At 38.9% G+C, this 24,358-nt stretch overlaps 1 protein-coding gene across 2 annotated transcripts in view; it reads right to left on the reverse strand.

Annotated features, from left to right (window-relative positions):
- The window catches only part of LOC124233510 (PTB domain-containing engulfment adapter protein 1), a 271,296-nt gene extending 247,243 nt beyond the window's left edge, over positions 1 to 24,053 (reverse strand). The window contains exon 1 of one of the 2 annotated variants that reach the window (XM_046650656.1): positions 23,580 to 24,053. The gene's annotated coding sequence lies outside the window, so the exon portion shown is untranslated. The remainder of the gene's footprint in view (positions 1 to 23,579) is intronic. The other variant, XM_046650657.1, reaches the window with a different exon arrangement.
- Between the last annotated feature and the right edge of the window lie 305 nt (positions 24,054 to 24,358).

Consider the following 24,358-nt stretch of genomic DNA (forward strand, 5'->3'; position numbering starts at 1 on the left):
ATCTCAGAATATTCCAATTCAATCTGAGAAGAAACATGTTTTTAAGACTGAAGTCCTCACACAGGTATAATCACACATATAACCTTAAATAATCATAGTAAAAGTGTGTCATGAAAACTGTTGTCCTTCAGATAGAGTGAGATAATGTAGTGAGATGGCCAAGGTGAGACTGTGCAGGACTGGTAGCTCGTGGTGCAGAGTTTGGATTGTCTCCGCTAACGTATCTGAGATAAAAATTGACCTTGCCAAGGGGCTGGCCCAGTGGCGTAGTAGTTAAGTTCCCATGCTACGCTTTGGCAGCCCTGGGTTCAGATCCCAGGCACAGACGTACTCCACTCATGAGCCATGCTGTGGCGGCATCCCACATACAAAACAGATGAAGACAAGCACAGATGTTAGCTCAGCAACAATCTTCCTCAAGCAAAAAAGAGGAAAATTGGCAACAAATGTTAGCTCAGGGCCAATTATCCTCACCAAAAAGAAAAAAACTAACCTTGCCATTACTAGCCCTAAGGTAATGGATAGGCTATGGGTCAATGCACAGGTGTGTCTCTGCCTTAATTCATTACCCAACATTTACAACTTTCTTAGGCATTATTTTAGTATACGCATGTTGGATGAGGTACACTCTCTCTTAAGGAAACCACATCTTAAATTCCTTTCTTCTCCATTCACTCATCATATATTTGAAGGGTTACTGTGCCAGGCACTCATAGGATCTGGGTCCCTGGGGAGGAGTAAATGCACAGCAATCCCTGCTCTTGTAGGGCCTCCACTGCTGTGAGCAAGAAATACAAGCATAACAGTAGCTTAAAACTTAAATACACTATTATTTCTCATCCACTTCCTTACATTCAGTGGGATGAAGTAACTGGATGAAGGTTATCCGGTTAGTACCAAATCAGGTAGAAAACTCAAGAATCTGCGACTAAAGATGCACTAAAAATGACTCTCTAGAAGATGTTAAAAGCATTCGTTTCAGTACTATATCCAAGAACAATGTCTTATCAAGTTAATTTATAAAGATCCTTTTATGTGCATTTTTTTATTTTCCTTTTTATGAAAATTTTTTAAAAAGAAGAAAAAAATTAAAAGCATCTGGTGTCTTCTACAGTCTTGTTTTTTAAGAAAAACGCACGACATGAAGAGAATAACAAATCTAGGTATGCTGTTTTTGAATTATATTGAAGGAGCTGTTTAAAAAGACTTGAATAAAAATAGGGTTTGCAGTCTACTTCAATGCTCTATTTCTCTCAATTCTTTATTTTTTTCAGCAGAATTATTTTATAAAAATCAAGCTTGATTTAAGAAAACTTCTAATAATATAACTATATTTAACATAAAGATATGGGTTTAAAATAACGAAATGCTTTCCCAATAATATTAATATAAGCTTATAGCAAATAGTTTTCAATAATCTAGGAAAATCCATTTTGTCAAAATTGGTTACATCCACTCATATTTACTTCTAGGTACCACTACTTCAAAGATTGTCCAAGTCAAAATGGTATAGGAGTCAGCAAAGCCTCACTTGAAGTCACACACAGCAACAGATAGCTCCACAATACAATTTTGGTTACCTTTAAGAATGGATTTGTGGAAACAAATTGCAGAGATATTCTTCGGGGAATTAAAGATAACCTAGGGAGGCCTGTAATACCTCATTTTTTGACCAAGGATTAAGGTTCATTTTGCCAAAGCGTGGAATCCTTATTTAGTTTCTGGGGTGCAGCAGTGTGGGCATGGAAGCCGTAATCCCAAGATAAACACAAAAGCCCTGGCCACCTAAACTGCCAATTCTAGAAATATTTACCCTATGTTAGGTGCAATTTGGTCTTTAACAACACAGAATAGTTCTTTGAAAACATTGGCAAGTCAGTCCTTCCCTTTCTATCCCCCATAAAATGATTCTAGTTTAGATCTCTATTATCTACCTGTTAGGCAGGTGAGACTTTTGTTTGGAATAGAGACTCTGAGTTCCTATTTCAGTTCTTCTCAGTCTCTTTTGCAGCCTTTTCATTTTCTGATTCCCCTTAACTATCAATGCTCTCAAAGGTCTGACCTCAGGGAACTAACAATCACCCAGGCTAATAACTTTCAAATCCACATCTCCATCTCAGAACCCCTCCCTGTTTTCAAATAGCATATTCAATTTACTACAGTGCATCTCCCCCGTAATGGTCCCCAAACACCTCAAACTCAAAAATCCAGAGTGGTATTCTTAGTCTTTTCCTCCAATCATTCTTTGCTCTCTATTTCCTTGATTTGGTGAATAGTACCACAATCTAGTTAATCAGTCAAAGTCTGCATATGATCATCTTTATTCCTTCCTCCTGAAATGCTCACATCCAATCAGCCAACAATTCTATAAATTAAACATCACTCCAATTCATTCTTCTCCAACCTCACTAATATCCCCTACATTCAGGCCCTCATCATCTCTCATCTAGACTGTTTTAACGTTTCATAACTTAGTTCCATACTGTTACACTCATACTTCTTCATCCCATCTTGCCCAAAGCCATGAGGTTTCATAAGAACAAAGTGTATCGTGTCCCTTCCCTCCTTTTCCCTTGCTCTTATACTGTTGGAAACCCACTCCCCACAGCTCACAGCCAGAGTACACTAACAGAGGTACATGTACACCTAGGGAAATGCAACACAGAGCCAAGGAGTAAATGAAGTCACAGGATTAATACCCCATAATCCTGGAGGATGGGTATTGCCTCACTGAAATTAAAAATACATTCATTTTACTTTAAAATAAAGTTTATGGAGTAGAAGGTCAGATTCAAATGAATTTAAGACTTCAAAGAAATTGCACTTGCAGCAAGCAGATTAAGCTCGTGAGTCGGTGCTTCTCTGACATTAGGATACTTTGGAGGAATGGAGCATAGCACCTGGCACATAAAATAAAGTTTAAAAAGTGTTTTGAATGAATGAAGGTCTTCATGATTAAATGTGGAAATCCCAGTAGCTTTAATCCACTTAGCACACAATTATTGGCTCTCCTTATTTTACAAATGTTATTTCAGGAGACCGATCACCCCATTTAAATTTCAATTATTATCACAGTTGGACCTCAGAAATCTTACCCAATGTCTCAAGCTACAGACAAGATACAGGACACTCTTCCATAGTAGCGCTGATCCCATAGCTCTTCAGCCTTTCTCCAAACAGTTTCAGTAACAGAACATCACTATTAAGGTTGATCCATTGTCAGAAGCTCCTTTCTTACACTGGATTGGAATCTGAAGATAACATAACTTAATTTCTTCCTAACATAGAGGCCATTCACGATGTTATATCTCCCAAAATACAGGTTTGAAAAAGAAAAAAGCCATTGGATTCAAACTGTGAAAAGGAACAATTTCAAAAATAACAATGTAACAATAGGAACTTTATTTATTAATACTCAGAAGCCTCCTGGTAATCTGATAAGAAGGAGAACAAGGAAATCTGATGCTGCCTGCTCTCCCAGCCCAACAGGGACAGTGTGAACTATAAAAATCTTGGGGCCAAGGGAGGAGGCGCACAAGAAAAAGCTACATGAAAATCTGCGGGAGCTACTGAAGATTCTTGCTTTTACACTTCGCAGTGATGCATGCAGTTTCACGTCATTATCTTCATTTCAAATTCAAGAAAAAATTCCAGAGAAGCTAAATAATCTCCCCAAGATCCCTAAAAGAGTAAATGATGGAGCCAGAAGCAAGACTGCACACCACGCGGACATCTGGTAAACGGCCAGGTTTATCCGTATCTCAGCAAGTCTTCACCAACCCTTCTGGGGTCTCCCATAACATCCCACAGACTACATACTTCACTCCATCTTTTCTTGCAAAGGTTCAGTCTGTAAGATGTACAGGGTATACATAAATAAAAGTCAAACAACGCCCCAGTGCCTTTCTGCTTTGTGGGTTTGTTTTCTGTTTTTTTTAATTTTTCTTCTTCTTTGTATATTTATTTATTTTCCAAATTTTAACCAGGGGAGATTTCTTTAGAAAGTATTAGGGGAAAAATGGTCAAAAGCTGATTTTTGTGAGGTTTTAATTTTAATACTGAGGAGAAGTAGTTTCTAAAGAGTTTTCTGTGATAATCGTTCTCACGTGGAAATTTACAAAACAAAATACAGCTTGCTCTTAGCCCTTGATGGAAAGGATGCATTTTAAACACCAGACCTGAAAAATAGATTCCATCCTTAAAATCCAAGTTACTTTATTGCCTGTGTAGTCGTCAAGAAAAGACTCGCAGACACAACCTCTTCTCATAACCAAAATAAGTTGGGTCCAGGCACATGTGGGAGCTAATGCGTGCATCCAGATAATAATGACCTAAATGATCCGAATTGTAGGCCTCTAGTAGTGACCGACAGAGCTACTAGATTGAAAAACCCCGCACCGAGCCTTGAGACTGCTGAGTGAGAGACAGCAGAGAGGCACAGACTGGCACTGTGCCAATCAGTTCATCACACACTCTGGAGAAAAATCTTGTTTCCAACAGAAACCACTGCCAAATGATTTATCTGTGATTACTTGTTTTCTGTTTATATGTTATCAATTCACAGCATTCTACGGTTATCTTTAATAGTAACAGGAATTTGAAATCGTGAAATTAAGTCTACAGGATTTTCCTCCTCAAGTTCTTCCTGCCCTCATACCCACACATACATCTAGCTCGGCTGCTGGACATCACAGTATATCCTGGGAAAAAAGTCCAATGACAAACCAGTGTGTAGCACATGATCCCAATTATATTTTTAAAATTAAGGAAAATATTAAAATGCCCAGGGAGACTCATTTTCTTACTTTATACTCTTCAGTATTCTTATGTTTGCTGCAACAGCATGCATTAATTGTACAAGCAAGGAAAAACTGTTGATGCGTATATACTAAAAAGCAATAATTTCCTCTTACGCAATTTTAGGATTATGGATTTCTTTTGTTTCATATTAATATTTTATATTACAACTTTTCTTCCACCATATTTCATTTGCATATATAAAAACAAATCTTCCAAAAAGAGATTGTCTCAGTCTAAATTATACAATGTTTTACACTGGTGTGTTTGTTTTTTTTTTTTACTGAAAATACATAACTTTTTGATGGAGATACAGTCAAAAACAGACACTCGTTCTGCACTTTTCTAATTTTTTATCTATTCTAAGTCACAAACTACATTGAAGTTGTTCCATTTGTATTTATAGTTTGGGATAAATTAATTTACATAAACTAGCATATTTGTTAATCAGAATGAAAACAGTGTATAATTTTACTGTGAGGTTAAATATAACAGCACTAAAATTATCATATACTTACATAATAATGCTAGCTGCCATTTATTGACCACCTACAAAATGCCAGCCACTGTGTACATGCAACAGTTATGTTTTTAATCCTTTCAAGAACCCTGCATGAAGTTACTGTCTATGCTGTCTTACAGGTTAAGAAAGGGAAGCAGTGTGCAATCAATTTGCCTGCTGAAGAGCACCCAGCTCTTAAATAGCAAATCCTGTCTCCAAATGAGCCAAAGCTCAGGTTTTTTCCAGTAAAATCTGATGCCTTATACTGATGGTGCAGAACTATAATGAGTATTGGTGAATATGTGTTTAAAGTATCAAATACTCTAAAATGCAAAGTGCTAATTTAGTCGTACCTAACATATAACGTAGGCTATAGCACATAATTGGAACAAAAATATCTGCTATCAATAAACCCACCTGTGCAATGAAGTCTCATCTCCCTCTCAGAGTATTTCTGGGTGCTAGGAACTGACTTGTATCTCCTCAAGATTCATACGTTGAAGACTAACCGCCAAGGTGATATTATTTGGAGATGCGGCCTTTGGGACATAATTAGGTTTAGATGAGGTCATGAGGGTCGGTTCCCCATGACGGGATTAGTGTCCTTATAAGAAAAGACACCAGACCTCTAGCTTCATGTGCTCTCTCTCTCTCCTCCCTCCTCCTCTCCCTCCATCTCTCCGACATGCGACACACTGATCTCTCGGTTTCGTAACTCTTCATATCCAATGATCTTCCTTCCTCTTGTCCTCAGGCAAGCATTCTACCAGTCTTATCACCTAGAACTATTACACCTCTGACACTGAATACTCTGACCACAGCCTCCTATAATGCATAGACCTCTCTCCATTTCTTGGCCCCTTCTCCTTCCCCTATCAATCTGTCCCCTCTCTCCTTCATGTCCCTTCTGAGAGTTCAGTCCTTGGTCCATTGTTTTAACCATCTTCTGACACACAACTTAAAACTTCCTTACTACATTACTATATTACTACCACTGAATTCACTTAGGAAAAAAATCAATTGCCTTCCTTATACTTATCTCTATCTAAGAAGAGTACATAGGAGGAAAAAAAAAACTCACAGAACTATAATAAATGTCCAGTGGTTCTCAATATTGCTTGCAATTCTAATATGCTATCCTAGTCTGCATTTGTTCTTGTTCTCCACAATGACAGATGGGACAAATATGTCCACATTGTCACATATCTACAGTTGGACAGAACTGAAGAGTGACTACTCACTTCAGAAGTAGCTCTTTCGTCACCACAGTACCAACCATCCAGTATGACTTAATTGCACATATACTTGCTGGTCCCTACCAGACACTGTATTTGCCAAACATGTTTTAAGTACAAAGAAGTCTCCTTTGGAAGAATTAATATTGTTAAAATTTCCCTATTACTCAAATTCAATGCAACCCCTACAAAAATTCCAATGGCATTTTTCAAGAAATAGAACAGACAATCCTAAAATTTGTATGGAATCATAAAAGACCTCTATGAAGAGCCAAAGAAATCTTCAAAAAGAACAAAGCTGGAGGCATCATGCTTCCTGACTTCAAATTATAGTGCAAAGCTATAGTAATTAAAATAGTATGGTATTGGCATAAAAACAGACACATAGATCAATGGAACAGAATAGAGAGCTCAGAAATAAACCCACATATATATGGTCAATTAATTTACAGCAAAGGAGCCAAGAAAATACAACGAGGAAAAGACAATTTCTTCAATAAATGATGTTGGGAAAATTGGACAACCACATGCAAAAGAATGAAACTGGACAGCTATCTTACACTGCACACAAAAAATTAACTCCAAATGGATTAAAGACGTGAACATAAGACCTGAAGACATAAAACTCCTAGAAGAAAACACAGACAGCAAGCTCCCTGACATAGGTCTTGGTAATGATCTTTTGAATCTGACACCAAAAGCAAAAGCAACAAAAGCAAAAATAAACAAGTGGGTCTACAGCAAACTAAGAAGCTTCTGCACAGCAAAGGAAACCATCAATGAAACGAAAAGGCAACCTACTGAATGGGAGAAAGTATTTACAAATCACATATCTGATAAGGGGCTAACATGCAAAATATATAAAGAACTCACACAACTGAATAGCAAAAAAACATCCCATTAAAAAATGGGCAGAATATATGAAAAGACATTTTTCCAAAGAAGACATACAGATGGTCAACAGGCACATAAAAAGATGCTCTACATCTCTGATTAACAGGCAAATGCAAATCAAAACCATGAGATATCACCTGACACCTGTCAGAACAGCTACTATCAAAAAGACAAGAAATAACAAGTGTTGGCAAGGCTGTGGAGAAAAGGGGATCCTTGTGCATTGCTGGTGGGAATGTAAATTGGTGCAGCCACTATGGAAAACAGTATGGAGGGTCCTCAAAAAATTAAAAATAGGACTACCATATGATCCAGCAATTCCACTTCTGGGTATTTATCTGAACAAAACCAAATGCTAACTCAGAAATATATATGCAACCCCACTGTCACTGCAGCATTATTTATAACAGCCAAGATATGGAAACAACCTAAGTGTCCATCAGTGGATAAATGGAAAAAGAAATTGTGGTGTGTGTGTGTGTGTGTATATATACATATATATATATATATATGTATATATACATATACAATGGAATATTATTGTGGCCACAAAAAAGAACAAAATCTTGCCATTTGCAACAACATAGATGGACCTCGAGAGCATTACGCTAAGTGAAATAAGTCAGACAGAGAAGGATAAATACTGTATGGTCTCACTTACATGTGAAATCTAAAAATAAATTAATAAAAACCAAATAGATACAGAGAACAGACTGGTGGTTACCAGAGGGAGACGACAGGGACTGGGAGAAATGGGAAAACTGTTTTTGTTTTTTTTTAGTTTAAATAAATTGAATTTTTTTTAAAAAGTCTAATGAAGTCTCTCTCATCTTAAAGAAATCTTCCTTGCAGTGGAACCCAAGTCCCTTTTCAGTTTCCTTACTCCCCCTCCTTTTCCATACACAGATTTCTATCATTAAAGAATCGTCTTGAGGTGCTGTTTCAAATACTACTCTACTCCACAACTAACTCACCACACACATAATTCCACCAAAATCCTTCTCACCACAGTCACCAATGACCTTCACGTCAAGTGCAACAAACACACAATAGACACTTTAATCTGCTTTTTTATTCTGACCTCTATACTATTTAACACTGTTGATTGATAATCCTCTCCTTCCCAAATCATTCTTTTTTCTTGCTTTTCTCTACCCTGGTTAAAATATTGGTGTTCCTCTGAGCCATGTCATAGGCTTTCTTCCCACTATATAAACCTTTGCTTCAATGACCCTTTCTAAGCTAAAATTCATACTTGTAATCTGAAATCTGAAAACTTATACATATGTACACGCATACCACATATACACATATATCAGCAACCCACACCAAACCGCTTAGCTCCATATATATATATAAAATCAAGTGATAATCAAATGACTACTGGACATCCACAACAGGATAATTCAGAGACATGTCCAAAATTGAAATTATTATTTTCCTTCAATAATTCTACTTACTGTATTTATTCTGTTGATGAATACAAGCACCAGGTTACCAAAATTAGAAATCTTAGGATTGAAGAGGAGCAGAATTTGCCACCCCAAAATATGCCTGTTTGGCATATGGATTATCTTGAACTGGCTATTTTTAAGAAACAGCGACATGGGAGAAGCTCTGAAAACAAAGTAGAAGTTACCCTTTTGTAAGGGACACTTACATTTGTAAGGAAAATCTCCGTTTGTAAGGGTGTGTCCCTCTCTGTAGCAGGAAGAGGAGGATGATAAATCTCTAGAAACTATTTATCAATAGAGCAGGCACCAACTTAAATCTGCATAACAACCTTACCCTTGTTTACTGTGCTTTTCCGGAAACCTTCCATAACTGGGTGCCCACTCCCCAACATCTTTTGTCTTTAGCTGGATATGGTATCTAAGGTGATGGCTTAGGCCATTTCTTGGAGTTACTCAGTTTTCCTGGGTATCTCCCATGTATACAGGACATATGCGTGTTATTAAACTTCTTTCTCCTATTAATCTGCCTTTTATTACAGTGGGGTCTCAGCCAAGATCCTAGAAGGATAAAGGGAAAATTATTTTTACTTCCCTACAGACAACATTTACACCATCCTCCTGCCCACCTCCCACAATCATTGACAAATCATCAACATGTACAGACGTTTTTTCTCCTAAACATCTCTGGAATAAACTCATTTCTCATTGCCATCACTCTAAACTAGGCTACCACCTTCTCTTGCCTAGACTGGCTGGCAGAGGATCTACTCAAAGCTTTCTAAAATGCAGATGACATCTTGTCACCAACCATGTTATAATCTTTCCGAGTTTCCAGTTGTTCGTAGAATGAAACACAAACTTTGGATTAGAAAGTCCCAAACGCTCTGATCTCTGCCCCACTGGCTTCATCTCCAGCAATCTCGGTCCTTCTTTTTCTTCCGCTCTATTCTCTGGTTCTATTTTCAGTTTTCTAATTCTGCAGCTGAACCACATACTCGTTCTTTCTCTAAGACTCCCTACATGCTTGAAACACTCTCCGCTCTCGTTGCTTGCTACAGAGACGTCTTCCCTAACAAGTAGACTACGTCAAAGGCCCTGTCTATGACTCCAAGGGTTCAAGAGAACCTTCTTATACTACCCAAGCTATAAATACCACAAGAGATCAAATGTCTAACAGTTTAATTTACCAAAAAAAGACAAAAATGATGAAATCAAATAATAAAATTAGGACAACTTTGAATATAATATTTTGATTAAGAAACTTACCTTAGTTTTTAAAAAAGCTATTTAAAACTAAAACTTAGACCATCCTAAGGGCTGAAACATTCTTTGAGGTTACCTACCTAGTCCCTCCTAAGGACTCAGTGAAGGAAAGTGTTACCAAATACTTAAGCGAAAAGAATACGTCATGCTACTAGAAACCATTCTCTTAGTGAGTTTACATCTTAAGCTTTATTTACTCAAACCTTATGATTTTGACGAAACCAGGGAAAAAATGGGATTGAGAAAATGTTAGATTTTTCTCACTCAACATTTTAACCCTCCAGGCAAATCAAATCAAGCAAAAGCCAAAGCAATATGCAGACACAATTTAGTTAATGGGTTCATTTTTATGCTTTATCTAATTAAATAGGGTAAAATGAATAAATGTCTTGTCACATAGAAGTTCCAAGTTGCCATGTCTGAGAATGGGAGATGAGCAGCTCAGTGTGCTCCAAAAAAGGGAGAATCAGGCGGGTGGCTAGGCCGTGGGGCTATTCAAAGACATAGTACTCTCACTAGTAAGAACTCCGGTGCTGGCCGCATCCTCCAGGGGACTGCTGCCACCCTACTGCACACTTCCTCAGCTATTATGGTGGTGAAGATGCATTACTTCCAGCCTAATCCCTGCCCTGATCCCCTGTGCCAGCTGTGTAACCTTAGACAAGCTTCTCAATCATTTATAAATTATAAAAACATTCAGCGCAATGCTGAGGACATAGTAAGTACTCTGTAAATGCTGTCTGTAGAAGAGAAAAATCTCTTCCTCCTCTACCTTTCTAAACTCTTGACTGGGATTCCTTGTAACAAAAGACAGATTAACAAGAGAGAAACATATCAATTTATTTAATACAGGTTTTGCAGACAACACGAGAACCTTCATGAGGAAACGACCTGAAGAAATAGTTAAACCTGAATGTTTTTATGCTAGGTTTGAAGAAGAGTTATTAGTATTGGAAAGATATGCTAGGACAAAGATTCTGAGCCAAATATAGCAACTGGGGGAAATTTAGCAAGATCTTTCCTATTCCTCTCTGTGTCCCTTTGTCTTCAGAGATAAGGATGCTGTTTCCTCCTGGGATGGGGAGGGCACCTCTCACGGAAGGATTTTATGACGTGCTTCAAGGGAAGGTCAGAGAGTTCTTCCTTCACCTGCCATTTCTCAAATTTCTTCAGGTTGAAATATTCAATACGTCAAGGTGTCCTGGGGTCGTGTGTCCTGAACTCTGTCATATTCTTGTTATCATTTCTCTCTTGTTCAAAAAATCATTTTTAGTGTGGACTCATGGGATAAGAAAACAGGTTAAGAAAAGAGTGCAGATGCTATGAAGATCCTAATAGAGACAGACAATTTAAGGGCAGAAAAACTATTTTCACCTTATCCGACTATTTTAGCACAAATAGGAGTTGAAATTTGAATTATCTGGATACTTATCCTCTTCCTCATTTTATATCTGCTATGAGCCAGATATACCCACGACTAAAATTTCCAAAGGGGGTAAGCAGAGTCCCTTTAAAATCATATCGATACCAAGAGGCATTTATTCACATTCAAAACCCCACTAGAATGTGGCTCCCTTTTAGACCAGGAAAAGGTTACCAGAGGGCACTCCTATTCCATAAGGGCAAAGGAATGCCCCAGGACAAGCCCTGACCAACAGCTTCTAAAAGAACAATGATCCTCTGAGAATTGCGGCACTTTGTATTCTCTGCACTCTTGCCTAGCTTTGAATGAAGATCATGATTTCATACAGGAAGCATCCCAAGCATGTTTACTGCATTTTTATGCAAAAAACTAATAAGCACGTCTCAATCACAGTAATGTAGAAAGTAATGGAAAGTCTCCATCACACTTTGGATGTCTCCATCAGTAACTATTCTTCTGATGTCTCTTTCACTTTCCTTTAGCGTTCAAGTTACTGGCCGTCTCTGTCCCTCTCCAACCCAATCTCCATGCTGTCCACATCCCCACTGATACCAGCTCTACCACCAGAGCCTTGCTCTTTCCTGACCAACGACCCAGCTGCCACCCTGCTTTACTGCAGGCTTTCAACATCTGTAACATTTCCACCTCCAGTCTCACCAACTGCTCTTCTTCATCTGTGCTGCCTACACAGCCTCTAGCTTTCTGTTTCTCACACCCCCTTATTCCCAACTAACCCGCCCATCGTGACACTTGCCTATTCTCTGAGCCTGTAACATTATTCCTGGTTTTGCTTGCCTCCATCTGTTGCTTAAACTACTGGTTAACCATTTCCACTAAGGATGGCATTAATACTCTGAGATATATTTCACTCCTGCTTTGTCAATTCTCAGCTTTGGATAATTTCTACCACCTTTAGAGAAAGAGGACAAAGACTCAGATATATCTCCATACTTTGATTAGAGCACATTACAAAAGCCAATATACATAATGCTAAATCATCAGAAAAGCTAACACAAGAACACAGTGGCAAAAAATAATTAAATTGCTAATAGCTCCACTGAACTAGTTTTATAAAATTGGTTCTTACTTATAAGTTTATTATATGTCTGCATTTTTATGCTTCTGTGAATGGATCTGCACTTCACAATTTTCTTTAATTTTAATCCTATCAGTTTTATCTTTCACATTTAAATAGTTCTATTAGTTTTATCATGACTCCAAGATTTAAATTATTCAGATAAGGCAATGAGATTCCTTCAATGTTTCTTAATGTACATTTAATGCTTCCAATACACTAAAGACACGAAATAATCAAATAAAGTGGTGTAATTTTATGAACTGACAAGATTATAAATTTATATTTCAAATTATTTCATTTTTATTGAATAACATATTTCTGAGATATATGTAGACTTTATTCATCTTAGAATAAATTTAGTTAAGATGATTAATCTATTTGTTGTATTAAAAACATAAGAAAATTTGGTAATTTGAGTAATAAAATATTTTTATAGAGTAATAGCACTAATCATATCCAAAGTTTATAAAACCCAAGTATTCTACAAATTTTCTTTAATAATATAAATTACTACTTCTAAAATGTCTATTTCAAATTAAGATGCCACTTAGTAACTGTTCTAATTAAGATACTTTTTCTTTTAAGTAACTGACAATTCTAGTTCAAATTGGTTTGAAAAATACAGAAATTCATTATCTCACACCACAGTAAATCCAGAAATATAGTAGATTGATTCAGGGACCCAAAAATGCCATCAAGCATGCAGATTCTTTAATTTTTTTTGCTGTCATTAATGTGTCTGTTTTGCCCTCAAGTTGGATCTCCTCATGGAGAAAAGATGACCTTCTGTTGCACTTTCAAGTGTCTGTTCCAGACAGGATCAATATCAAGAGCTGACTTATGCCTTCTCATCCAACGTCCCCTTGCTAAGTGTGAAGAAACTTTTTCTGAACCCACCTGCCCCCAGTCCTGTCGTTTCATATAACTGACTATGACTGGGACAAGGAACAGTGAGTGGCCCCTCAACCTCCGATCACTAACAATGGAAACAGAAAGACTATGATTCTTAACTTAGCCTAATCCCAATTTCACTTTTACTAGGAATGAACTGCCTTCCCCTGAATCAGTGGGGAAGAGTGGACATCTGAATAACACCAGAGCAAAGAGGAACACGGAAATTATTTGAATGGACAACCAATAGTGTCCGCCACAATAAAAAGGGAGGCGAGGTGACTCTTGGAAGTAAAAATAGGCTTCTTATGAATCAATGCACAAGAAATGGACAGGAGAATTAACTTCAGGTAGAGAAGCAGACCTGGCTTACACTATTCAGTGCCACTCAGGGAGAACCCGGAGATCCAACAGGGAAGAGAGGCAAAGAACTTCCAGTGATGCTGGATGCTGATGTGAAGACACAAAGTGGAGCCAAAAACAAGCAGCGGACTAGATGACAGTTGTCTCTCACTGTGACCCTGAAGCTACTGTCAATATTCAAGGACAAAACTATTACCTTCTATCCATTCACTAGAATTTGAAAGTGATCCAGACCTATTAAAATTGGACTGATTTGTAAATGTGAAGCTCCACATAGTAATTATTTCAAATTAATAAGGTTAAAGAGATGGCTTTTGTTACATATTTCAAAAATAAAATTGATCATCAGTTTCAAATAAATCAAATATCAATAAAACAAGAAAACTAATTTTTAAATGGAAGTGTCACAGAATTATCAAGCTAAGTAAAAAGAAGAGAGGAAATATCGGACAATAAATTACATCAGATATGCTTTAATTATGTCTCCTTCATAATAGTAATTTGCTATATTTTTATGGATTCCGTATTCTTATTTTCCAAAATTCTTGGCACACGTTTCAATTTTTCATCAATAATGGTCATGAATAATACACATCATATAACCAAATATATAACCTTAAGTGAGTTACTCAGTGATGCATAGAGAAAAACCAAGTTTCCACACATACATACATTTATTTTTTTCCTTAGTATTCAGAGGAAATTGCTAATACTGGCATGGTTACTTGTTACCAAGCAGGAGATACAAAGAACTGTTTAATATATCTATTCTCTCTTGCAAAACATATCTATTCATTCCTGCAACTTAAAGTGTAGTTGAGGCGACAAAGTATTTATATATGAAAAATAAACCAGCACAAGACAAAATTCCAAGGCAAATAACAACCCTTCCAAATATAATTAACGCTATAGTGTGAAAAAGATAAATCTGTTTTTTAAGTAAACATGTTCTGAAATGAAATATAAATGCGTCTTTGTTGAACTGTGTCACAAAGCAAGATAACCAAGAACTGTACACATGCTTCTTGAATAAAGCCAATTATCTGGAAAATAAGCATTATTTCTTGGAATTACTTTCCAAAAAATTTAGGACATCTCTGTATAACTAAATGCTATCAGTTAAAACTGAGTCAAATAACTTGAATTTCTTTTAACCTCATTAAATGATAGCACAACCCATTGGTACCTGTGAAAAAACTAGTATAGATGTCCAAGGGTTCTTAACCTTTTCTGTGCTGTGAACCCATTTGGCAGTCTAATGAAGTCTATGGACCCCTTCGCAAAAATGTTTTTAAATGCATAAAATAAAATATAAATTGTGGAGCCAGCCTTGATGGCCTAGAGGTTAAAGCCCCACACGCTCTGCTTTGGCAGCCCTGGTTCAGTTCCCGGGCATGGAACCACACCACTCATCTGTCAGTAGCCATGCTGTGGCAGTGCTCACACAAAAGAACCAGAAGAACTTACAACTACACACAACTAGGTGCTGGGGCTTTGTTGGGGGGGGGAAGAAAAGAGGTGAAAGATTGGCAACAGATGTTAGCTTAGGGTGAATCTTCCCATGCAAAATATTATTAAAGAAAAAATATATAAATTGTGTACAAGAAACAACATAGAGGTGTTAAAATATATTAAAAACAATTTCAGATATAGCTACATGTCTATAGATATATCCACATATAAAAAAATACTTCCTAGAAGCAGGCATAATTATTATTGTAATTTCAAACTAGTCATCAACATAAAAATATTTCAAAATATGTGCAGCCAGAGCAATCAGACACGACCATAAATATCTGTAACATCTAGAAAGTTACAGGTACTGTTAGGACGAGTGTGTGTGTGTGTGTGTGTGCCCCTGCATTCAAAATTGAAAGATATAGGGGCCTGCCCATTGGTGTAGGAGTTGAGTTCACACACTCTGCTTCAGGGGCCCGGAGTTTGCAGGGCACAGACCTAGCATCACTCATCAAGCCACACTGTGGCAGCATCCCACATAAAATAGAGGGAGATTGGCACAGATTAGCTCAGCAACAACCTTCCTCAAGCAAAAAGAGGAAGATTGGCAACAGATGTTAGCTCAGGGCCAATCTTCCTCAGGGAAAAAAAACTGAAAGATATAATAAGTTTAAGTTGGATGTTCATCAGAGTAATGATGCTAGTTTCCTTCCAAGTTCATGGACCCCCTAGAATGTGAAATGGAGAGAACACTCAACTCTTTGTGGCTCCAATTACACATTAGTCAGATCTGGAGAAACAGAAAAAGAAATAAAAATAAGATAGCAATTTTTTAAGATAATTAATCCAGCTAAAGTTCTTAAACTCTTATATGCAATTACTAAGGATTATGGTCATCAACACGAAGACAGAAAGGAGAAACATCTCTACAGTTCCAAAATTCCCAAGTTGCTCTGTTAAACCATTTACACGGTTCCATGCTTCCTTCCTTTACTACTTGCTCTGTCTTCAACTGGCCCTCTTCATGGCCTGCTAACTCATCTTCATCCTTTGCTCAGGAATCATCTCCACACTTCCTTTCCAGACACAGTTTACTCCCATGCAGATGAATAATCCCCAGCCCTACTCCTTCAACATCCTCTCCACTGTAGCAAAAAATTATACGGAAATAACAAGTTCTATTTAAGTCTATTTAAGTTCATTTGAGATAGGTCTCTGTCACTTACTACTAAAAAGGACACAACTACAAAAATAAATAAATAAATAAGTGGTATTCAATATGTATTCATTAAATTCAACTCGATCATATCAGAATCCCTTTATTTGTCAATTCATAGTTTAAATCTAGTTACATTTTCCAGAACAAGAAGAGGGGGGGAAAAGACTGCAAATTTTTATGACAAGTTAAAAGAAAGTCAGTATCTCATTGAATAAGGAAATTCCAAAGAAAGATTTGTTATATCAAGTCACAAAACGTTCTTTAAAGCCTCATCTGCCTCACTCTAGGAAATTGCATTTTTCTAAATTAATCATAAATTTCCTAGTCTACTTAATTTAAGCAATTAAGCCTATGATAGTTCAGATGTTGTAAATTTAGTAGCGGTTCTTTCTTTAAAAACGATTAAAAACAATATTGGCAATATGATAGTTACTAGTTTGCTGTTAAGAATTTTAAAGTCTTTTCTCCTATACATCCAGAATCAAAATGTTGCATTAAAATAGAAATACTAATTCACAAAATTTCAAAACAATACCTGCTCTATCATAAAGCAATGTTACTTTACGGATCTGAAATGTCAACAGACTTTTGCCATTTCACATGGCATTTAGATAATTTCAAATACAATTCATTTACTCAAATGTGACTCCTTAACAATTCTCTCAAACTACATTTCGATAAACTACATGACATAAGCAGCATCCTTTTACTAATTATACTCAATTACTGCATGCGGCATAGAGGTAAACTACCTTGAAATTAATTCAGTTATGTAAGTGTTCTTTACAATAAGCCAAACTTGCTCTGTAGTGAGGCGTCCTACCAGCAATGATCAGCATTTATGTTGGAGGACATTTCTATGATTCTAAGAGTAGACACCCTCAAGGAGGTAGGAGGAAAGTACTACCACCTTCCAAAATTCTGTATTCACTATGGAGTTCCTCAAAGGCAGACAAAAATTAAATAGATTATAGAGAATAACATGGACATTGGCCTTTAAAAACACTTTACCAAAATACTCTTGTCTTCTTAAATCCAACTCTTACCAGTACTTAGCAACCTATGTTTTAACTCACTTGAGTGGAAATTTGGGTAAATGAACCTGTTTGCTGTTAAAACTTTCCTTTAAAATATGGCACTCTCTAGATGAAGGTCAACAGCTATGGGAGAAACGGAGAGGTTAAAATCAAGTTCATCCTCTCATATCAACTTTTAATTACCCAAATTTGGAGATGTGCTCCCATAGCACAGTTGGTTCTGTTCGCTTTTTTAGCTAAAATGCTGTCTAAAATTGATACTCCCTCATTCAAATGCAAACTAAGTGAGAAGGAGACCGTAGTTATCATTTGATAAAACATTACAGAACTGTTTGAAATGTTATACAGCCAAATCTGTAATGATTCACTTACTAGCTTATTTGTTCCATGTTTTCTTCTACCAAATCTCTCAACTAGCTGTATTTGGTCATCTAAATGACTACCCTCATTTCTACGAGAAAGCGAACGAAACCCTGACCCCACATCATTCTGGCGGCTCTTTGTAGGCAGGTCTGGCGAAGTGTAAGTTCCCTGCATTCTTGGAAGACTTATGGTTAAACTTCAAGAAACAGGGCAACTATAACACCTGATAATGATAAGAAAAAGCTATACAATACCAGGAAAACCCCACATTTACACCCAATTCTCACTTCACGGTACCTTATAAACTTAGTTCTACCTTCCGAGCAGTGATTTGCCTTCTTTCAGTAGCTAACTGCACCTCTGCCTTGTTCTACTTAAGAGAAGGAGAAGAGGCCTCCATGATTATGTCATCCTCAGAGCCATTAAACAGCTCTTCCCGCTATTTTTTTCTACCTTTACAGGCATAAATAAAAGCCTAAAAACTTTTATTTTATTTATTTATTTATTTATTTATTTTTAGGAAGATTAGCCCTGAGCTCACATCTACTGCCAATCCTCCTCTTTTTGCTGAGGAAGACTGGCCCTGCGCTAACATCAGTGCCCATCTTCCTCTACTTTCTATGTGGGATGCCTACCACAGCAGGGCTTGCCAAGGGGTGCCATGTCCATACCCAGGATCCGAACCCTGGAACTCTGGGCCGCCGAAGTGCCACCACGCCGGCCCCTTTTAGAATTTGAAAAAAAAAAATGCCAAAGATCTCTGGTAACAGTAATCTGGAAAAGATTTTAAATTAATGGTTAAAACTGGCTCAGAAATATCACTTAATTGAAGTATTTTCCCCATGAAAAATACACCTAGCACAAATAAAGAAACATCAAAGAATAATATGCCATAACTATACATATATATACATATGTAGATATAGAGAGAGAGAGAAAGGGAGAAGGGGAGAGTCACCTAAGGCATGGAAGGTATGTTCTGAATCCCCTCTGCAGAAGACATATGATGAAGAAAATACGTAGGTATGTGCATCTATATAACGTTAATAGCATAAAACAAATATGAACTACATGCAGTTACTGCTATCTAGATATGCTCTCTTAGGTGCACCGTGGAAAATATACGCAGTGTTATTCAAAACTCTTTTAAAAATTCATATCAATCTTTGCAATATAGCACAAAATATAGCAGCAATCACAACTGTTACATAAGTTAACTCACTTATTCACATTATGTGAGCAAATTGCAGCAGCCTTTCCAAAATCATCCTTAAGTACACAATATTGAAAGATGAGACTAATTCCAAGTTTACCATAACTACACTATTTTAATGAAAACAGAAAATTAGCCCTTTTTCTCCTGCACAATATTAGAGTCAATTAACTATCCTCTGATGAAAAATAATCATGCATTAGAGGCATCATTAGAGTGACTGACAACATTTTCTTAGCATAAAACAAACACAAAACTAGCAAATAAAGGAGCCTAAAAATAGTATAAGCACTGTTTTCTAAGCCTAACTCTGGAACAATGACTTTTAGCCATTATCTTTAAATATAAAGGCCTGATTTCAATTTTGTATCGCCACTGTTTGGAACTAAAGTGACGTCTGTTTTCAAATTTTACAGCGTTTTTCCTCATCCAATTTAAACACATTTAATCTCCCATAGGATCGAGTTTAAGTTTCCTGATCTCTAAATGTGTGAAGGCAAACACTATTAGATGCACCAGCCTCTAATGCGTTTAGGGACCAGGGCTCATGGCAGCCATGCACTTGGCTCCTGGAACTACTTTCCAATTCATCATTATAGTCAAATAAAATAACTTTTTTTAATCCTTTAAGGGTTTTAAAAAACAAATGCAATTTTGCAGAATGAATCAGAAACAAAGCACTCTGCTAAGTGAAACGTAAATAAAAATTATCTATTATTCAGCAATGGAGAGTAAGATTGTAAAGATTTTTAATTTAAAATCAAAAGAAAAAGTGGATATTTTACATTAAGATCACCCTAATACATCCTTAAACATTCACTTGTTCTTTGATTATTCAAAAAAAGTCCTAATTGGGTTAATATGCCCATAAATTAAACTACTGTTTGTCATGTATTCCTACTTTTTATAGATTCATCATCAATGATAAAATAAAATCAAAAATAAAAGTTATGCTTAAGTATTCTACCAAAAGATTTTATCCTTTATCCAATTTACCTGTCCTTACTCGGTTTTTCTTTCTCTAATACATTGACTTATTCACCTGAGAAAGAGTTAAGTTAAACATACGAGTCCAGCATAGCACACTGAGCTACAAAAACAGGTAGTTTATTTGACTAATGGACATGTCAAACTAAAAATTAAATATTTCACAATTATCATGCATGGATCAACAATTAACAAGTTCTTATATTATAGACAGCAACATAGACAATAAATTATATGTCGGTAAAATGTTTAAGTAAAATAACATGCACGAAACCACAGTGCTAAGAAGTTCAGATCTGGGATTTGATTCCAAGGCTGCTGGTTCCTAGGACATAAAAAGTATGCCACTAATATTGGTTGAACCAACTAATGAATGGCTCTTAAATCTATCCTCTAAACTCTTAAGGAAACTGTTGTGGCCACTGGGAAAAGAAAGTTTGTTTGGACATCATAAATGTATTTTAGTCTCTCAAGTGTCATTTCCGAGGAGGGAGCCAAATTCTACAAATATATTTGGTAACTTCTCAGAAAGGCAAAATTGAGCTGGACTCAACAAACAACCGGTCCTGGGTAAAAATATAAACTGAAATAAAAATAAATGAAGCTGCCGATTGTTCTTTTCTGTTTGAATGACTCAGTGTTAACCAGAACAAAATCTCACTCAATATTCTCAAAAATTAAAATTTATGACTAAACTAAAGCTAAGATTACAACGCAAAAGCAGTAATTTTTATAAACTAAATAGATGTCACTATTATATGTGTATTCGAGATATAAATATTTCTATTTTACCCCCAATAGAATCAGCTCAGTCAGAAACTCTATGTCCTTTATGTCTTAAAAACCTATTAACATAATTTCATCTCTTTAATGCCCACAGTAAGCTTGTAATTATGTAAAGGAAAGTTTCTTTACTTTGCAAGTGGAAAAACTGATATCATAGTCAGGAAAAACACTGCCAAGGGTGATTCAGAAAGTCAGTCTCAAAGAGCAGCTGATATTCACAACCTCAAACTCATCAATCCAGAGGAAATACAAACCATACTAGTATTTTTTACCATTCAACCTCCAAACCCACAATAGACCTACGTGCCTTGAAAAAAAAGTAGCCAGATGACACATAAACAATCTTAACATATAAAAGAAGGGTCTGAATTGCATATATGGCTCTGAGTTGCTGGAAGCAGGAACCTGAAGTACTGGGCAAATGTGTGAAATACTGAGATCACTCAACTTCTACTCCTGCAGGTGAAAGAGCAAGATCTATTGATCGGGATCACTTTTGACAGACACAAGGAAGACATGTTTTCCACTTTAATTCCATGACCCAAATCTGTGCCATTTGAGAATACCTAAGTGAATTATTCAATTTAGGTGGAAAACCACCTGCTCAAAGCCCAGGTCTTCAGTTCTTACTGGCTATCAAAACAAAGAAGGTCAAGATCAACGGACCGAAGTTACAGCAAGTCTAGTCCAAGTTGAGGAGACAAATAGCAACAAAGTTTAAGCATCTCCACAGTATGATGAGCACAAGCAGCACCAGGCCCTCCCGCTGTCCCACTGCACCACTGATAAGCACTGCAACCCTGAGAAGGTAGGGTCAGCCCTCCCTCCTGGAGCACTTCTTTCACCCTCCTCTGTCATAGCCGGCTGCACTCCATGCTGAGTTTATTTTTTGCTAAGAGGATTGATCTTAGCCACCTAAAAATCCCCACTGCAAAAGAAACCCCTTGTTTCAACCCAAGTACAACCAACAGCTCCTTTCCAATTATCCCCTGCAACTTCCTCGTCTCTTTCATGCTTGGCTACTGAGCTCAGTCTAGTTTGGCTGTCGGCCAGGTTCCTCTCTTCTTTCCTTGTCAGTCGTAAAAACTTGGAAAACACTCCTGGACAGTTCAAGGGGACCTTTTAATTATGCAGTGGGGCAGTACCTTAGTCTGTCTGCTGTTTCCAGCAAGGCTTGTAGTCACCAGCAACTGCACTCTCCCGATTGGTGGGTTTTCTAGCAAGGCTACTTGTTTATGTGGGGGAAGGAGGGGAAGACTGGCAGAGAAAGGGGGCGATTTGCAAATCTGAAAAATTTCCAACTCCTCTCAGAGTTTCCGACCTCCTAACATTCGCTCTGTCTCATTACCCTCCTTTAGCACCTAATCACCCATTTGGTATCACAGACACAAAATCATCAATATCGTGGTTTCCTACTAGTCCTAGAAATTAACAAGCAGAGCCATAACTAAAACACTCTCCAAAAACTTTTATTCTCAAGACTTGGTGCAACATTTTTTAAAAAGCACGTCCCAAACTAAATTTATTAAATCCTTTCTAATTGATTGCCATTATACATTGCGAAACTCGTAGACTGAAACAGTGCACGAAAATGTCTGATTCCAAGTGAAAGAAAGGCGAGCTCCGTTGGGAAAAAACTCTAGGACCTACGAGGGTGTACCTTGACCGCCAGCCTGCACTTACTCCAGGTTTGCCCAACGTACTAAGTGGACTTGCCAAGCCCAACACCAGCTAAGCCTTCCTTACTCTACCCCGGCACGCTAGTTCCAGCTGCAGCGTCCAGCTTCCTGTTCAAGTCCCATTCAACATCGTAAACACATTCCAAGAAAACCAGCCTGCCCAGAATTCCCTCCCGCACACAGGGAAGTCAGAGCGGCGGCCCCACGAGCCGCAGGAAAGAAGCGATCGCGCCAGGTTCTGATGGGTTTAGCGAGTCAGCCCAGCGGGAGGTGGACCCGGCCGAGCGAGCGTGGCAGCGGGACCCGGAGCCCAGGGTCTCACCACCCCGCCGCGCCGTGCGCCCCTCTAACGGAGCGCCCGCCAGAAGGAGCTACTTGACCCACCAGCCTATGGGTAACCCTATGGGCGCCGCCCCTGAGTTTGGGCCCGTCCAGCCCCGGGCTTTAAAGAATCCTCGGCCCGGCCTCGGAGCTTCGCGCCTCCCCGCCCCCATGGCCACACTCGCTCCCGGGCCAACAAAAGGGAGGTTACGCTGGGAGAAGTTTCACTGCTGGGTCGCCTCGCCGTGACCCGGCGATGACTCGCTTGCTCAGCTGGGTCTGGTCCACGCACCCTCAGCCGTACCGATCCACGGGCGCCCCCCGCCCCCGCCCCGCTCCAGCTCCTGCCTACCGGCCCCGGACACCCGGACCAAAGTTACCACAAAGGGCTAGAGGAGGCTCTCAGAGTCGGAAGACGGCTGCGTCCCCGACCTCGTGAGGCTCCCCCGTCATCCCTGAAACATAGCAGTCGTCAACAAGTCTTAGCCTCCTTCAGTGCTGGACGACACCCTGAGCCTTTCACTGTCCTAATTTTTGCAACCTGCCCGGCGGCGCGCAGCCCCGCGCCCTCCCTCCCCGCGCCTTCAGGATGCCGCTGGAACACAGGGCACGCTACCTGGCGGGGCTGGGCTGCAGCCAGGGAAGACCCCGATCAATCGCCGTCTCTCGGTGCCCTACTGACGGATGCAGTCGGGCAGGCTTCGGGCAGGGGCGTGGAGAGCTGCCGCGTCCCCGGAGCCCAGCGATCGCCGCTCCAGCACCGCCCGGGCGCCGTTTCCGCGGCGGAGAGGGAAAGTTTCTCTGCGTCAACACGGTACTGGACTGGGGACCCTTCGACTCCGGTCCCCTCCCTCCGCGCGCTCTCTGCCCCCTCCCTCCTCTTCCTAATCGGCTGAAGCCAGAGCTGGCGCAGGCGGCGGCTGGGGCTCGAGGCTCGGGACTCCGCTCGCTCCGGGCTGGGACGCGGGGCTCCCCCTCTCGGCCAGAAGGAAACGCTCCCGGACTCGGGCCGGCGCGCTTCTGGCGGTCTCCTTGGACACTTGCAAACGGGCCGCCTGGCTTCCAGCTCGCTGACTTTCTGGAATCTCTGATGGTCGTTTCCTGTGGCCCACTGGGCTGCCTGGCGATTGCACGCAGGACCGAAGGAGGAGAGTGGAACGTGAGCGCAACTGGCTGCAGAAGGAGAGGCCTCACCTTCCCTGTGAACTGGGACAGAAGCAAACCCTTGTTCCTCCCCCAGCCCTCGTCCCCCGCCGCGCTTCCTTGAGAACCTCCCCCCTGAAGCACCAGATCGCCTTCCCTTATCTCTATGTGTTTCCTAACACAATTTTAAAACACTTCCGCGGCTTAATAAGAAAGAGAAAAGTGTCAAAAGCACACACGAATACCAGTAGA

This window comes from Equus quagga, unplaced genomic scaffold, assembly GCF_021613505.1.
Source record: "Equus quagga isolate Etosha38 unplaced genomic scaffold, UCLA_HA_Equagga_1.0 203_RagTag, whole genome shotgun sequence".
NCBI classification, from domain to species: domain Eukaryota; kingdom Metazoa; phylum Chordata; class Mammalia; order Perissodactyla; family Equidae; genus Equus; species Equus quagga.